At 40.3% G+C, this 18288-nt stretch overlaps 1 non-coding gene and 1 pseudogene across 1 annotated transcript; one reads left to right on the plus strand and one right to left on the minus strand.

Annotated features, from left to right (window-relative positions):
* The first annotated feature begins 8557 nt into the window (after window positions 1-8557).
* Window positions 8558-8716, plus strand: LOC114208574 (U1 spliceosomal RNA). Its single transcript, XR_003609069.1, has one exon. It is a non-coding gene; the product is annotated as a U1 spliceosomal RNA (small nuclear RNA).
* A 3998-nt stretch (window positions 8717-12714) lies between these two features.
* LOC148163846 (interferon-induced transmembrane protein 2 pseudogene) lies at window positions 12715-13153 on the minus strand (annotated as a pseudogene).
* Between the last annotated feature and the right edge of the window lie 5135 nt (window positions 13154-18288).

Below are 18288 nucleotides of genomic sequence, written 5' to 3' on the forward strand. Positions count from 1 at the left end.
ATGCTTGTGCCCAGCAGGGAATGCAAGGGTGGGGCTGGGTCTCAAGGGTCATCCTGGCATCCAGGACACCAGCGGGCTCTGACCTCTCTCCCCCAGCATCCCTGCCCCCCCCCGGGGGCATCCTGGTTCCTGGGGTCTCCCTCCCCACATGACCGTCTGCCTCCACTGTGTTCCCAGGAGTCGGGGAGCCTCAGCACCTGCTTCACGCTGTCCCGGGTCCTTATGACCAGCGCCTGGGGCTGCCCAGCGCACAGGGTCCCAGCGCCTGGCTCAGACCCCCTCCTCTTCAGTGGAAACAGACGCTCTGGTTGCCAGGAAACGGTAGACAGTGTGGGTGGGGCTCTGGGGATTCCAGAACCCTGCTCACCGTGTCCTGGCTACTTGGTCACTGTCTCCCAGGGGACTGGGGACTCTTCTCTGCAGAGCACTGGGGGTGGAGCTGCAGGGAGCCCTGGTCCCAGGAGGGTGGGAGGGTGGCCTGGGGATGCCTGGGGAGGGAGCCAGCTGTGGGGGGCACCGAGTTTTACCGGGGAACCTCGGCCAGGATGAAACACCCGTCTTCTAGGCCCCAGCAGCCAGCGTGGCCATTTTGGCGAGTTTTGCCCAGTACAATGGGTCCGGGTGCTGCTTCTGAGGGCAGGGCCGGCCTCCCTGCTCCCTCACAGGCTGGATCTCCCAGAGGCTGAGCCTCCTCTGGGGGGAGACCAGCAGTGTCCAGGGTGCTGGGGGGCAAGGCAGGGAAGGCTTGTGCAGGGTCGGCTGGGGCCTGGCTCCCAGGGGCCCAGCGCTGTCCTCCTGGGGGGCTGGGTGTTTGCCCTGCCTCTCCTGCTTCACAGCTGCCCAGCTGCTCCGGGGAGGTCACTCCGTGTCTGGCAGGGGCTGTGCCTACCCCGTAGAGCAGGCAATGTCTCTGGGTGGGGTTGTGAGCCTCGCAGTGGGAGGCACGGGTCTCCTGGTGGCGCACACGGGGAAGGTTGGGGGGTGGGAGAGGCGGGGGGTGGGGGGGAAGAGTGGTTCTGCCTTCCCTCCCGCGTGTCCCGGTGTCCTGGCCTTGGTGTGCTGCACCCCTGCAACCAGAGGACAGAGGTGAGGCCCGGGACCTGGTGCACACCTGGAGCTCTGCCCCGCCCAGGCGCTGACTTTGATGGAGAAATGTCAGGCTGTGGTCTCTCTGCTTTGGGTCTTTGTTCCCGATGCCTCCCTTATGTTTTAAGCACATTCGTGCTCTACGGGAACTTTGCAGCGTGAGTGTTCCCGAAGCCTCCATCTCCGGCCCTGCTCTTCCGATCCTGTCACAGAGCGTCAGGGCCACCAGAGGGGAAATTACAAGCTGCTCAGGCTGCCGCCGAAGCCTTGTCCCCAACTGTTCTTTCTTCCCGGCGGTGGTGACAGCCCCCGGGGAGGGCTCCTGTTCCAGCTGGGAATCACAGCCCCCAGGTCGTGCTCTGGCACCGAGGTGTGCGCCAGCCCCGCCTGCAGCGGCTTCCCGATGGTGAGTCAGAATAAATTAGCATGCTAACGAAGGAGAACATGCACAGGAACCATCTGGAACAAGGCAAGTTGTCATCAGAAGAGCCAAGTTCATTCCAAAGCCATACTTACTGCTTCAGACTCACGCTTTCCCCCTCCCACCAACTGAGCATTGGGGTTTAGCGCCCCCCCCAGCCATGGCGGTGTCCCTATAGTCCAAGAGAGGGCACAAACATGGGGGGGCCTCTGAGATTGCCCAGTCTCACTGTCAAGGGGAGAGTCGTTCAGCAGGGGTGTGGGCCCCCTGGGGGGGTGGGCAGAGGGGTGGGGGAGCTGCCTCCCCCTTGCGCTAGCTGAGAGGGAGGGGGTGGCCACCCAGGCAGAGGAGGAGAGGGACCTCAGCCCCCAGACCCAAGTGCTCATGGACACACACACACACACACACACACACACACACACACAAACACATAGGCACACACTCCTTCACATACACACACATGCACACACGTGCACATGTGCAGCACACACCACTCTCATGCATGCACACATGTGCACACATTCTCACGTGCACACACGTGCACATGACCACGTGCAGCACACATGACTCTCACGCATGCACACACATGCACACTCTCACACATGCACATTCTCACATACACATACACACGTGCACACTTACACATGCACACTCTCACACGTGCACACGTTCTCACGTGCGCACTCACACATGTGCACATGTTCACGCGTGTACACACACGTGCACACATATTCTCACGTGCACACACGTGCACACTCACGTGCACACTCACAGGTGCACATACACACTTGCACATTCTCACATGTGCACACGTGTCTCTCATACACTGTGTCTCTCTTACACACACACACACACACCTTTGACACAAGCTGGGTGTGTGGTGCTTAAACATGGAGTGACTCAGAGCCAGATGGAGCAGCTGTTGTAGTGCTGGGGATGCTGCAGAAATACTCAGGAATCTGCATTTTTCAATACCCAGCTCCTGGCCCACTGGTGTCAGCATGCACGAGAAACCCCTTATGGATCCTGGCTGCACACTGGTTTTGTGATCTCGGTCATGTCTCTCAGTTTCTTCCAGCTTCAGGCCCCGTTTGACTGGGGCTGACAGCAGTGCATGTGCCTCCAGAGCTGTGACAGGGCTCAACACTGCGATGCAGGAAAGCTCCGGCGCCCAGGACCTTTAGAAAGTACGTACAAAGGTCATTATGTTACCTCCTGCACCAGAGTCATCCTTGTGGGGCGTGGCCCGATGACCTGCTGAAGGAGGGGACTGGAGAGAGACACAGGGGCGGGAGGGACAGACGTACATGTGGCTAAGTTGGAAGAGGCCTGGTGGGAAGAAAGCAGGAGCTCAGTCTGACCCCAGGGAAGGGGCTTGGTGGATCCTGGGGTAAGATGTGTAAGCCATTTGACTTTCTGAGCCTCAAACTCCTTCCACCTCCCCAGACCTTTAGTGGACTCAGCTGCCACACACCGGCTCTGAAAGGAGGGTTTGGAAAAACAAGGAAAACGGTTGTAGTTCTGCATTTGGCTTTGCCTTGACTTGGGGAGGAGAACAGTATTGGGAGCTGTGGAAGGACTGGAGTCAGGGGCCTTGGGCCAGAGGGAGCAGAAGGGTGTAACCCCCCCAGGAATTTGCAGAACAGTGAGAGGCACCCAGCTGACTTTTTTTTTTTTAAGATTTTCTTTATTTATTTTAGAGAGAGAGAGAGAGCATGAGTGAGTGCAAGCAGGGGGAGGGGCAGAGGGAGAGGGAGAGACAGAATCTCAGGCAGACTCCACTCTGAGCATGGAGCCTGACACAGGGCTTGATCCCAGGACCTTGAGATCATGACTTGAGCCGAAACCAAGAGTAGGATGCTTAACCAACTGAGCTACCCAGGCTCCCCACCCACCTGACTTGTAACGGGGCATGGAGTTTGTGCAGGGCCTTAGGCTAACAAAATTGCACACGGTGGTGGTGCTCAGTTGATGTCTGGCTTAATTATCATCAACATTCTTGTTATATTCTCACCACACTGCAATTGCAGGTGTGGATATTTATTCTTGACTGCTTTAATACAGGAATTTATGTTGGTGAAAAATAACTGAGTTGCAGAACATGCTAATCCCCTCTTAGGCAAATCTGTGGAAGGCCTGGCTATTTGGTTCAAGTTCCTGCAGGTATGCAACTACAGCCCTCAAAAGAATTAAACCAAACATGATTTATATAACTTGGGCCTTGGGGTTAACATTTTCAGGACTTCGCATTTACATATTAGCTATTAACTTACTGTGGTATTTCTTACAGTTTTTGCTTTACAGGTTTTGATGATAAGTTATTTGCTGCTTAAAGATTAATCACTGCTATGCTTTCATTGGATCTTGAATTGTTCCTCAGACCAAATTACTGTTTGTTTCTTTTAGCCTTACTTGATATTCATTTTACTGACCCTTTTTCTTATATGTGCAACAGGTCTTTCCTATCTTTTCCTTTTTAACATTCAAGTATTTTATTTTAGGTGTACCTTGGGCAAAGAGTGCATATTTGGATTATTTTATTTAGAGTATTGTCAAAACAGACATGTTTGTTGATACATCTGTTATTTATGCTGTTTTCCTTGTTCTTTCTCTGTCTTTGGCTTTGTGAGCTGTTTACTATTTTATTTTCTCTAGTGTTTTGGAAGACTTCATTTTATTTGTATTCTTTTAGTGATAAATTCTAAGTTTAAGATGTATTTTTGAAACAGCTTTATTGAGATATGATGACACACAATTAGCTGCACATATTTGAAGTGCACAGTTTGATAAGTTTTGACACATATATGTTTATGAAACCATCATTACAATCAAGATGAACAAATCAATCACCAAATTATCTTTGTGTCCTTTTGTAATGCTGTTCTCCTTCCTGCTTCTTTCCTCCCTTCTCCCTCTCCAGGAAAACACTGATCTGCTTTCTGTCACTGCAGATTAGTTTGCATGTTACTAATTTTATACAAAAGGAATCATAAAATATGTACTCTTTGTGTCTGGTTTCTTTCACTCATAAGAATTATTTTAAGATCCCTCCCTGTTGTAACATCTATCAACAGTTCATCCCTTTTTATTGTTGACTAGCATTCCATTGTGTGGATAAAGGAACAAGTTGTCTTTTCATCTGTTGATGGACATTTTAGTTATTTCCAGCTTTGGACTATGACAAATATGCTGACATAAACATAAATGTACAGGTACTTGTATGGACATAAGGCTTCTTTTCTCTTGGGTAAGTAATCAGGAGTGGAATGGCTGGGTCATATGGTAGGTATGTTTAACTATTTAAAAAAACTGTAAGCTGTTTTCCAACATGTTTGTACTATTTCACACTCTCCCCAGTGGTGTGTGAGGATTCTAGTTATTCACATCCCCGCCAGCACTAGATAAGGACAACCATTTTAGCCATTCTAATAAGTCTGCAGGGGTATCTCATTGTGGTTTTAGTATGCATTTGCATAATGAAAAGTGATGTTGAGAATCTTTTCATATGCTTATTTGCCACTCTAGTATCATCTTTGGTTAAGTGTCCATTCAAATCTCTTGTTCTCCTTCCAAATCCCTTTTATGTATTGGGTTGGGACAAAAAAAAATGGGTAACAAGGTGAAAGGCTAAAACCTAATCATATCAACATTCACACTAAATGAAAATGGTCTATACACCTAAATTAAAAGACAAAGATTCTCAGATTGGATAAAAAAGCAAGACCCAAATATATGCTGCCTATAAGAAACAAAAGCTAAATATAAAGACACAAGTTAGAATATATGAGAAAAAGATGTGCCATGCTAACACTAGTTGACAGAAAATCATGTGGCTATATTAATAGTAAAGTAAATTTCTGAACATTGATTATTGTCAGGCATAAAGAAGGCCATTTCATAATGACAAAGGTATAAATTAATGAGGAAGATATAACAATCCTAAATGTTCATGAGCCTAATAATAAAGCTTAAAAAATACATGAAACAAATATTGGTAGAACTGTAAGGAGAAATAGACAAATCTATAATTATATTCCTCTTTTGATAATTGATAGAAAAAATAGACAAACCATCAAAGATACACTGGTAAACTATCATCCAACTTGACCTAATTGACATAAGACACTCTGCACAATGAATAGAATGTACATTTTCATCAAGTGTACACAGAATATTTACTAAGACAGACCACATTTTGGGCAGTAAGTCAAGTCTCAATAAATTAAAAGGATTCAAATTATACAAAGTACCTTCTCTGACTACAATGGATTTAAGTCAGAGATCAGTAACAAAAGGAAATCTGGACAATCCACAAATTTTTAACTAAATATAACACACTTATGAATAACCCATGGGTCAAAGAAGGAATTAAAAGAGAAATTAGGAAGTATTTTAATTTACAATGAAAACACAACATATCAGAATTTGTTGCACACTATTAAAGCAGTATGCAGAGGGAAATTGATAGCACCAAATATTAGGAGAAAGGTGACATCACTTGCAAATCATTTACAAATATTAAAAAGATAATAATGGCGTATTATAAACAACTTTTTGCTAATATAGTTTGATGTAGGAAAGACATTAGGGTTCAAAGCTGACGGCCAAGAAAGAATTATTGAGGCATCTTTGGTGCAAAAAGGTGGTTTTATTAAAGCATGGAAATAGGACCTGTGGGCAGAAAGAGCTGCATTGGGGTCAGGAGGAGTGGCCCATTATATACTTTTAAGTTGGGAGGGAGTTAGGGATAGCTTAAGCCTCCCAGGTATTTTGGCAACAAGGTTTCCAGGATCCTGAGGGGGCTAGCTACTGTTTATTTCGTAAACCCTCAGTCATGAGACCTATGTATATCCGTGGGTCATATGCTTGGAGGATGATTGCTAACATGTATCTTGTGGGGGGGGGGGATGTGTTTAAGAGATAAAGGAATTTTCCAAAGGAATGTTTATATGTTAAAGTAGACTTACAGGATCCTGTGGGGTTGGGCTAAGATTGCCTTTTGCCCTTAGCAAAGTGTCAACATTGAGGCAGCTGGGTTTCTAGAGGAATGTCACTCTGCCTGTTTCAAGGACTTGCCAATGGGATGTAGGTAGTAAGGAAATTTAATAATTTTTCTTCTGCCTTTGTTTCCCACATCATATTTGACCACTTAGATAAAATGAGCAAATTGTTCAAAAGACACAAACTACCAGAGCTGACTCAAAAAGAAGTAGATATCTGAACCAAACCCAACTCCGAAAAATCTTAGCCTATTCATCAGTCGCCCACATGGGATGAATAGCTGCTAGGTCCTTTATCTATTCAAGCAATTGAATTTATAGTTAAAAATCTTCCCACAAAAAAAAAAAAAAACCCTTCAGGCCTAGATTTCTTCAGTAGTGAATTTTACCAAACATTTAAAGGAAGAAATAATACCAATTCTACATAAACATTTTCAGAAAAACTGAAAAGGAAGGAATACTTCCTCTTTCTAAGAAGACAGCATTACTATGCTACTCAAACCAAAAGCATTTTAAAAAGTTACAGGAAAATATCCTTCATTAACATAGGTGCAACTATTCTAAATGAATTTTAACGAAATAAATCTAACAATGTTTTTAAGCAACAGTACAACATGATGGTGGCATTTAAGTCAGAAATGCAGAAATGGCTAAAGATCAGAAAAACAATCAGTGTAATTTATCATATCAAGGAAAAAAAAAGATAAGCTAAATAGATGCAGAAAAATCATGTGACAAAATCCAACATCCTTTACTAGCAAAAGCTCTCAGGAAACCAGGAACAGTAGGGAATTTTCTCAGTCTGACAAAGGGCATTTACAAAACCATACAGCTATCATCACACTTAATGTGAAAGATTGAAGGCTCTTTTCCTAAGATGGAATGAGACCAGGATGTTTACTCTCATCAATTTTACTCAACTTGTGCTGAAGTTCTAGTCAGTGCAATAAAACAAGGAAAAGAAATAAAAGGTGCTCATATTGGAAAGAGAAATAAAACTTTTTACTTGCAAACATGATCATCTATGTAAAAAGTCCAATAGAATCTACAAAAGCACTATAAAGTGAGTTTAGCATAGTGAACAAATGCAGATCAATAAAAACAAATCAATTGTTTTCCAGGTACTAATAGCAATCATAAATTAAACAATGTCATTTACAATTTAAAGATAGGAGCTATTTAGGGATAGATATGATAAAATATATGAAAGACCTGTAAATATATGAATACTGTAAAGCATTGCTAAAATAAAAGACCTAAATAAATGGATGACTATACTATATTTTTATGTCAGAAGACAATGTTTTTAAAATGTCAATTCTCCCCAAATTATCCATAGATTCAATGCAATCCCAATCAAAATCCTAGAGGCCTTTTTGTAGGAACTGACAAGTTGATTCTAAAATTGATATGAAAACAAAGGACCTAGGATAAGCAAAATAACTTTGGGAAAAGAGAACAAAGTTGGAAGACTAACACTACCTCATTTCAATACTTATTATATAGCTACAGTAATCAAAATTATGTGTTGTTGGTGTAAAGATAGACAAGTAGGTCAATGGAACAGAACAGAGTCCAGAAATAGATCCATACATATTTGGACAACTGATCTTTTACAAATGCAAAAGAAATTCTGCAGTCATTTCAGCAAAAAATGCTGGAAAGGTTGGGCACACAAAGAAATAACTTTGATCCATTTCTCATATCACATGCAAAAATTAACACAAAATAGATCATAGGCCAAATTGTAAAACTTAAAACCAAACCTTTTAGAAGCAAACCTGGGAGTAAACCTTTGTGACCTTGGTTCAGGCAAAAATTTACCAGAGATGACATTGAAAGCATAATCCATAAATGACCAAATTAATAAATTGGATTTTATAACAACAGTAACAGAACTTCTGCTCTGAAAAAGACACTAAGTTAATGAAAAGACCAGCCACAGACTGAGAGAAAACTACTTGCAAGTAATCTAGCAGGTAAGTACTTCTATCTAGAATATATAAATAATTCTTAAAACTCAGTAATAAGAGAAAAAAGAATCCAACTACAAATTAACTGCGGGGAGATAACGTGATCATGAAAATGGTTTTCCTAGGGCGTGGCTTATCCCTTGCACTTAGGATATGGTGACCCCTCTGATTTCCCCCAATACAGAAACTTGACTGCATAATTTGTAGTGGTGCTAGACCATGTTCATGCTCTCCCATGTCTGAACAACTTTTTTCTTAAATAGGCTACAGATTTTTAATACACCCTTCACGAAAGATTATACAGATGGCAACTAAGCACATGCAAATATACTTAACATCATTATTCATTAGGGAAATACAAATTTCCATAATGATATAGAGCTATACATCAATAGAAAGGCTAAAATGAAAAAGGCTGAATTTATCAAGTGCTGGTGAGAGCTGTGGAGGAATCAGAACCCTCATATTGCTGGTGGAAATGCAAAATAGTTCAATTACTTTGGAAAAGTTTAGCAGTTTCTTTAAAAAGTTAAACATATACTTGCTGTATAACCTAGCTATTCCATTCCTAAAGGAAAGAAAGTATATATCCATGTAAATACTTATACATTTTTGTTCATATTATTTTTTTTAAAGATTTTATTTATTTATTTGAGAGGGAGAGAATGAGAGAGGGCACGAGAGGGAAGAGGGTCAGAGGGAGAAGCAGACTCCCTGCTGAGCAGGGAGCCTGATGTGGGACTTGATCCTGGGACTCCAGGATCATGACCTGAGCTGAAGGCAGTCGCTTAACCAACTGAGCCACCCAGGCGCCCCCATTTATGTTCATATTAGCTTTACTTGTAATAGATCAAACCTGGAAACAAAAACGTTCATCAACAGGTGAATGGATAAACAGATTGTTGCTTTATCTATACAATAGTACACAACCCAGCAATAAGAAGGGATGAACTTTCAATACACACAACAATATGGATGGGGGCTCAAGGTAATTTTTGCTTAATAAAATAAGCCATAGAAAAAGAGTCTATACTGTATGATTCCATTTGTATAAAATTCTAGGAAATGCAAATACAGTGAGAATGATCAGTTGTGTGGTGGTCGTGGGACAGAGAAGACTGAGAGAAAGTGATTATAAAGAGACATGGGGGAATCTGAGGAGGTGATGGATTTGTTCACTAGCTTTATTGGGATGATGGCTTTGGGTATATACATATATCCACACTTATTAAATTTAAATATGTGCACTTAAATATGTGCAGTTTATTGAACGTCATCATACCTCATGAAGCTGTGAAAATAAGTGAACGAACTGATGTCAGTTAAAAGAGACAGACTGTATTTAAAAAAAAAACTAAGTTCTGCTATATGCTTTTATAAAAGGTATATCTGAAATTTATGAACATGGAAAAATTGAAAGTAAAAGATATAAAAATAGACTAAAAATTATTAACCTAGAGAATCAGGAGAACCTATGTAGATATCAAACAAGACACACTTAAATATATAAGAATTATTGGGGATAAAAATTAATATTGTGTAATGAAAAGTGCCTTAGCTCACCAGGAAGATATAATAATTTCAAACATGTATGCACCCAATGAAACAGCTTTAAAATATATAAAGCAAAATGTGGATGAAAATAGAGAAACCCACTATTGTAATGGAAGATTTTAACACAAGTCTCTCAGTTATGGATATGTCAATTCGCCAAAAATCAGTGTGTGTGTGTGTGTGTGTGTGTGTGTGTGTGTGTGATCTTACTAGCATAATTACAAGCTTAATTTAATGGATATAATAGATATAATGGAGACAATGGATTATAAACAGCAAGAGATGGACACTGCATTCATCAATTAAAGAATACATATTTATTTGTAGCACATATAAAATGGTAAAAAAAAATGCGACAGAGCAAATTACTGACCATTTAGGCTATGACACAAATTGCAAGAAATTTCAACGAACTGGGATTATACAGATCACTTTCTGTCACCATAATGTAATTAAGTCAGAAGTTAGCAACAAAAAGGTAAATTTAAAATTCCTAAGAAATTAATAACCACACTTCTAAATAGATCATGAATTAAATGAAATATTATAACACATTGATTTGAAAATCTTTTGACCTGAACAATAATAAAAATATTACACAGCAAACTTGTGGGAAGCCATGAAAATTGTACTTTGAAGGAAATTTTAGCCTTAAATGCTTATATTAGAAAAAGATAGAGGATGAAAATAAATGAGTTAAGCATTTAACTTAGATAAGAAAAGAATAAAATAACATAAAGAAGTAGGAAAAAAATGAAAGTTGAAGGAAGGAGATAAAAGTAAAGATATGACTATGGATGAGCTAGAACACAAAGAAACAATAGAAAGTTTCAAATAAGTAAAATGTTTCCTAAAATATAAATAAAACAGACAAATCTCTGGCCATATTTCTTAAGAAAAAAGAGCTAAAATGCAAAAAATATCAAGAATAAAAAAAGAGACCTAATAACAGATACAGAAGATACTGTCATAGAATATTATAAATATTGCTTTCCCCAATATATTTGAAAACAGATGAAATAGCTGAATGTCTAGAAAAAACAAGTTACCACAAATGACTCAGGAAGAAAGAGAAATTCTGAATACTTTATAATAATTCAAAAATTGAATCAGGGGCTAAAACTTATCTCAAAGAAGGTGGGTGCCTGCTGGTTTTCCAGGCAAGTTCTATTAAGATGTAGAAGGACAGATTATTCTGGTGTTTCACAAACTCTCCCAAAGACTAGCATGTTAGAGACTACTTATGAAACTTATTCTATGAGACAATAATAACCTTGATATCACAAGCAAACAAGGGTACAACGAGAAAGGAAAATTTCAAGCTAATCTTAAGAACAAAAACACAAAAATTCCTAAACAAATATAAACAGGCTTTATCTTAAGGATATAGGGTATTGTAACATTAAAATATCTATAAATTGAATCTACTCATCCTAACTCAGTAAAGGGGAAAGTACATATAATCATTTCAGTAGACACAGAAAATAAACTGATAAATGTTTACATCTATTTAGGGGAAAAATAACTTCTTAGCAAACCAGAAATAATAGGGAGCTTATTTAACTTGGTAAAGGGTATTGTTCAAACACTTATGGCAAACACAATTCTTAATTGTGAAACATTAGAAGCACTGCCTTCAAAACCAGCAAGAAATTTTCAACAAGAAAATATTTTTACTATCACTGTTTCTATCAGCCTGGTACTGGAGGCTCTGGTCTGTAAGGCAAGAAGAAATTCTATGTGGTTTGGGAAGTAAGACATTATCATGATGTGTACATGGAAAAATTCAAAAGGCTCTAAGGTGATAGTAATATTAAAAGATTAATAAAGTGTCCCATCTAAGATCAGTATACAAAAATTAATTGTATTTCTGTATACCAGCAATGAAAACATTAAAAATACACAATTTAAAAACCCACAAAATAGACATAAGAATAAGTCTAATAAAATAAGTACAAGTTCTAGAGAACTTTATCTTTTGGAAGATTTTTTTTTTTACATAAGTGGAGAAATGTACCATGTTCATGAATTGAATTATTTGATACATATGGATGTCAGTTCTCCATATGCTGATCTCTAGAACTTCAATCAAAATCTCAACAGAGTTCTAATTCTAAAAAACTTTATGAAAATAGAGAGGGTTAAGAGTGGGCATGACATTCCTAGGACAGAATTCTCAGGGATTTTATTAGATGTTGACTTATAAAATTATAAACTTTTCTTTTTCAAAGAATCCATAAAGTGAAAAGACAAGTCAGAAGCTGGCAAAAGATGTAAGCAACCCAGAAACAACAAAGGATTAGTATTGATAATACGTAAAGAACTCAACAAGAAAATAAATAAACCAAGAAGAAAAAGGACAAAAGATTAGTTAACAGAAGAAACACCATGAGTGGTCAACAAACATAAAAAAAATTAATCTAGAAAATACAAATTAAGATCACAAGAAGAAACTATATTGTGACTACTAGATTGGGAAAAAATTAGAAGTTTAACAAAGCCAAGCATTGTGAGGGGGAGGAGAGGTGTACTGATACATAAACTGCTTGGGAGTGTGATATTGGTGCAACACTTTATTTTATTTTTTTTCACACACAAGTGCTTTATTGAATTCAACTGTAGACTGATGTGGACATAAAATTCAGGGGAAGTAGTGAAAACCTCAGGCCATGGACAGCGACTAGTAGCCTCCATAACTTTTTATGATCTCTGAAATTGCTTAGGAAATCACTCATGAACCAGTGGCAAAAATAATAATGAAGGTAATGATCAGAACAAGGCCTAAGACCAGGGCCCAGATGTTCAGGCACTTGGCAGTGGAGGCATAGACCTGGGTCCCCATCATGTCACCTACCACCTTCTGGTCCCTAGATTTCATGGAGTGGGTGAATGCCACGAAGCCCAGGCAGCACTAGTTCAGAAAGATTGTGTTGAACAGGGACCAGACCATGTGGTTGGGCATGGAGGTCTCATTGCAGATGTCAATCGTGGTGGTCCCCGTGGGAGCCGAGCTCTGGGGTGCCCTGGGTACAGCCCCTTCGAGCTCTTCCTTGAGCTTCTCATAGGTTGGGGATGCTGGTCTGTGCACCAGGGAAAAAGGGCTGGGAATTGTGGTTCATGGTGTGAGATGGAGCAGCTGTGGTCCAGATGCTGGACAGTGCTCTGGGCCCCCCTTCCCAAGTAGTTTAGATTTCTCCAAGGTTTCTATTACCTAGCTTTTCCAAAGATGGTGAACTGGCTGGATACTGGAAGGGTGGACCAACGACTGTCAGGTGCACCAGGGCGCAGGGGGAAGAGGCTGAGGCGGTAGGGGGAGCTTCCTATCAGGCTACTCCACTTCTGTATGTAGAGTCGTGGGCCCTGGGGACTTTTCCTCAGCCTGGGACTCTCCCTACCCTTTTACCTGTTTTGTGCAGGTCTCAGCTTATTAAAAACCATCGTTGGGGTTGGACCCAGCCTGGTGATTCTTATTATGATTGCAAGAAGCCCTTCAGCTACAACTACCAGAAAACTTTGAAAAACTTTTAAAATACAAGACCTGGAAATTACACAGCACAGGTGTGGCCACAAAACAAGGTCCGTGGTGGGGGATGGAGGGAGAAAGAGAGAGAGAAAGACTGCCCAAAAACATAATCGCAGGAAGTGGACGTGTAGGATGAGAAAAAGCAGGTGACCCAAATGGTCAGTTGTCAAGATCAACCAACACCTTTTGGAGGCGGCCATGCACTTTATCTTGTCATTACGATGGCATTGCATTTTCTGCAGATAGCTGTCTTTGAAATGGATGCCTCCATAATAAATGATTAAGTCAGGCACTGTGATTTTCAAAGCTTGACATCAAGGGGTGCTTACTGGCTGTAAGAGAGGGTCACCCACCTAGCAGGACCCTCATCCCAAGTCACTGCAGCTCAGGGGAGTTGTGCCCAATGAGATCGAAGGAGCACTGGGCACTGCCTGACCCAGGAATGTGAGACCCATCCTGCCCATTGGGTCAGGGTCAGTGCAATACTTTAAAAAATGATTCGAGGGACGCCTGGGTGGCTCAGTCGGTTAAGTGTCTGCCTTCAGCTCAGGTCATGATCTCAGGGTCCTGGGATCGAGCCTTGCCTTGGGCTCCCTGCTCAGCGGGGAGTCTGCTTCTCTCTCTGCCTCTGCCACTCTCTCACTTTCTCTCTCAAATAAATAAAAAATACAGATCTTTAAAAAAAATGATTTGATATCCTGTGGAGTTAAAGGTAATGCAGACTTATCACTCATCAGTTCCAGTCCTAGTTAATAGAGCCTAGAGGCATTTTGGCATACGTGTGTCAGGAGATATATGCAAGAATGTTAAAAGCAGTATTGTGCATAAGAGCAAAAATCTTGAAATAACTCATATTCCCATAAGCAAAAGAATGGACAAATAAATTGTGATGCATTAATACAATGGAATATTATATAGCAACAAAAAGTGAACTATAACCAAGTTCAATATTGTCTTAGAAACAATGTACAGTAAAAACAGACAGTTTCTGAATAATATACATGGCATGATACAATTTTTATAGAACTCAAAACAAAGCAAAATAGGGCAATGTGCATTTAGGGATACACATGTGATAAAATTCTACAACAAAGCAAAAGAATGATACACACAATATACAGGATGGTAATTACTTACCCAGGGTCACAGGGTAGGGGGAGACAGGGTGATGGACTAAGGGTGGAGTATACAGGTAGATTTAATAGTAGTGGTCATTTTATTTATTTTTTTTCCATTATTGAGCTAATAAAATTGTATATATTTAAAGTCTACAATGTGGTGATTGATATACATACACATTGTGAAATGACTGCTACAATCAAATGAACACATCTGTCACCTTACATAATTACCATTTTTGTGCATATGTGGTGAGAACACTTAACATTTACTCTCTTAGCAAATTTCAAACACACAATGCAGCATTATTAAACATAGTCACCATGCTGCCCATTAGCTCCCCAGAACTTACCTTACAACTGGAAGTTTGTACCCTTTGCCCAACACCTGCCCATTTCCCCCTCTCCATCTGGCAGCCACCATTCTACTTTGTTTCTATGAGTTTGACTTTTTTTTTTTTATTGTTTTTTAGATCCCACATATGAGTGAGATCATACAGTATTTCTATTTCTTTTTCTGTCCTATTCACTTAACATCATGTCCTTTAGGGTTATCCATGTTGTCACAAATGGCAAGATTTCACTCTCTTTCTAATTCCTCAATAATATTCCGTCGTATATAATATTTTCTCTATCCATTCATCTGTTGACAGATACTTAGGTTGTGTCCATATCTTGGCTATTGTAAATAATGTGGCAATCAACATGGTAGTGCAGATATCTCTTGGAGATGCTGATTTCCTTCAGATATATACTCAGAAGCAGATTGTTGGGTCATAAGGTAGCTCCATTTTGAGTTTTTTGAGGAACCTTCATACTGTTTCCCATAGTAGCTGCACCAACTTATATTCTTACCCACAGTGCACCAGGAGTCCCTTTTCTCCATATCCACACCAACACGTGGTACCACTTGTCTTTTTGATACTAGCCATCCTAGTAGTTGTGAAGTGGTATCTCATTATGGCTTTTATTTGCATGCATTCCTCTGATGATTAGTGATATTGAGCATCTTTTCATGTTGGCCATTTGTATGTCTTTGGAAAATTGTCTGTTTAGGTCCTTGCCCATTTTAAAGTTGGATTATGGGGTTTTTTTTCCTATTGAGTTGTATGACTTTCTTATATATTTTAGATATCAACTCCCTAACAGCTATGTGGTTTGCAAATATTTTCTCCATTCCATAGGTTCTGTAGGTTCCACGTATCTGTGAATTGCCCACCTTCTTCTTGTTATTGATTTTTAGTTTCATACAATTATGGTCAGAAAAGATAATTGAATATTATTTCAATCTTCTTGAGTTTGTTAAGACTTGTTTAGTGACCTAACACATGAGCTATCCTGGACAATGTTAAGTGTACACCTGAGAAGAACGTGTGTTCTGTTGCTGTTGGATGGAATGTCCTATGTCTGTTAGGTCCATTTGTTCTAAAGTGTAGCTCAAGGGGTGCCTGGGTGGCTCAGTCGTTAAGCGTCTGCCTTTGGCTCAGGTCATGATCCCGGGGTCCTGGGATCGAGCCCCACATCGGGCTCCCTGCTCGGCGGGAAGCCTGCTTCTCCCTCTCCCACTCCCCCTGCTTGTGTGCCCTCTCTCGCTGTGTCTCTCTCTCTCAAATAAATAAATCTTAAAAAAAAATAAAGTGTAGTTCAAGCCCAAGTCTAATTTCTGTCTGGATGAGCTATCTATTACTGAAAGTGAGGTATTGATGTTCCTTACTACTATTACATTGCTATTTATTTCTCCTTTCAGATCTGCTATTTGTTTAGTGTACTTAGGCACTCCAATATTAGGTGAATATGTATTTACAATTGTTAGAACCTTTTGGTGAACTATTTAAAAAAAATTTTTTTTTATTATTTACTGAAGAGAGAAAGAGAGAGTGCAAGAGCAGGGGGAGGGAGAGGGAGAAGTAGACTCCCTGCTGAGCAGGGATTCCCCAATGCGGGGCTTGATCCCAGGACCCTGAGATCATGACCTGAGCTGAAGGCAGATGTTTAATCAACTGAGCCACCCAGGTGTCCCTAAATATTTGATTTTTAAAATAAGATTTCATTTCTAATGTCCACTAACACCTCCATTTATCCAGGGCATAGGCAGAGGCAGCCTGACCACTCAGCTAGCAGGCCAGTGCTCTCCATTTTTGAAGAATAGTTTTCTGGGTAAAGTATTCTTGGATAGCAGTTTTTTCTTTTAGCACTTTTAATATCTCACCCCACACTCCTGTCCTGCAAGGTTTCTGCTAAGAAATCCACTGACAGACTAATGGGAGTATTAATAAATTTCTTTACTCTTGCTGATTTTGAAATTCTTTGTCTTTGATTTTTTGACACATTTTTTTTTTCTTAATGTGTCTTGGCAAGTCCACCTTGGGTTGAATCTGTTTGGGGACTTATGAGTTTCATGTACTTGGATGTCCACATCTCTCCCCATATTTAGAAAGTTTTTAGCCATTATTTCTTTAAATAAGCTTTCTGCCCCTTTCTCCTTCCTTTGGGACTCCCATAATATGTATATTGTTCATCTGATGATGTCCCATATTCTCATAGGTTTTCTTCACTCCTTTCATTTTTTTTCTTCTCTGAGTGGATGATTTCATATGACCTATTTTTGAGTTCACGGATTCCTTCTTCTGCTTAGATCTAGTCTGTTGTTGAGGCTCCTGATTGCATGTTTCATTTCATTCGTTGTTTTCTTAGGCTCCAGAACTTCTGTTTGTTTTTTTTGTTTTTTTGGGAGGGGGCTCTAAATACTCTTTATTTTTTTTTAAGTTCTTATTTAGAAGCCAGTTAATTAACGTACAGTATAATATTAGTTTCAGGTGTAAAATGTAGTGGATTCAACACTTCCATATAACACCTGGTGCTCATTATGACACTCCTTCATTCCCATCTCCTATTTCACCCTCTACCCCTACCCACCCCCCGGGTAACCATCCCATTTTTGTTTGGTTCTTTTTTAAGAATTTCTATTTCTCTGTTCTTATTTTGTTCATGTATTGTTTTCCTGATTTCTTTGAGTTGTTGATCTGTGTTCTTTTGTACCTCACTGAGATTCCTTAACTATTGCTGTGAATTTTTGTCAGGTAACTCATAGATCCATTTCTGGGAGGTCAGTTACTGAAAAAATATTGTACTCTTTTCATGATGTCATGTTTTCTTGATTTTTTTTTCATGTTTCCTGAAGTCTTGTGTTGCTGTCTTCATATCTGAAGAAGTAGTCATCTCCTCCAGTCTTTGCTGACTTGCTTTGGAAAAGAGATGTCTTCATCAGTCAGCCTGGCTAGAGATTCTGAAGCTTTATTAGACCTTTCCTATGAATGCACCCACTCTGTACTTCTTGTTTCCTCTTGGGAGAAATTTTTAAGATTGTATGTCTTCTAGTGATCCTGCAGAGCCAAGCCAGGTGCTGAGAGTCTTCTGTTTGTTTTTCCTAGGGTTGACAAGAGCTAAGAATAAAATATGGCAAAGATGAAGCCATGGATGTAGGTGCCTGGTGCATAGGAGGTGCTCAATGTGGCTGTGGTCATCCCGTGGGCCAACTGGGCTTAGTTGGGCTATTCTTGCCTGGGTCTCTTGCAGTGGAGGGTAAATGAAGCTGGAGTCATCTGGAAGCTCA

This window comes from Eumetopias jubatus, unplaced genomic scaffold, assembly GCF_037043125.1.
Source record: "Eumetopias jubatus isolate StellerSeaLion01/CBP00866 unplaced genomic scaffold, mEumJub1_p1.0 scaffold_7, whole genome shotgun sequence".
Lineage (NCBI taxonomy): Eukaryota > Metazoa > Chordata > Mammalia > Carnivora > Otariidae > Eumetopias > Eumetopias jubatus.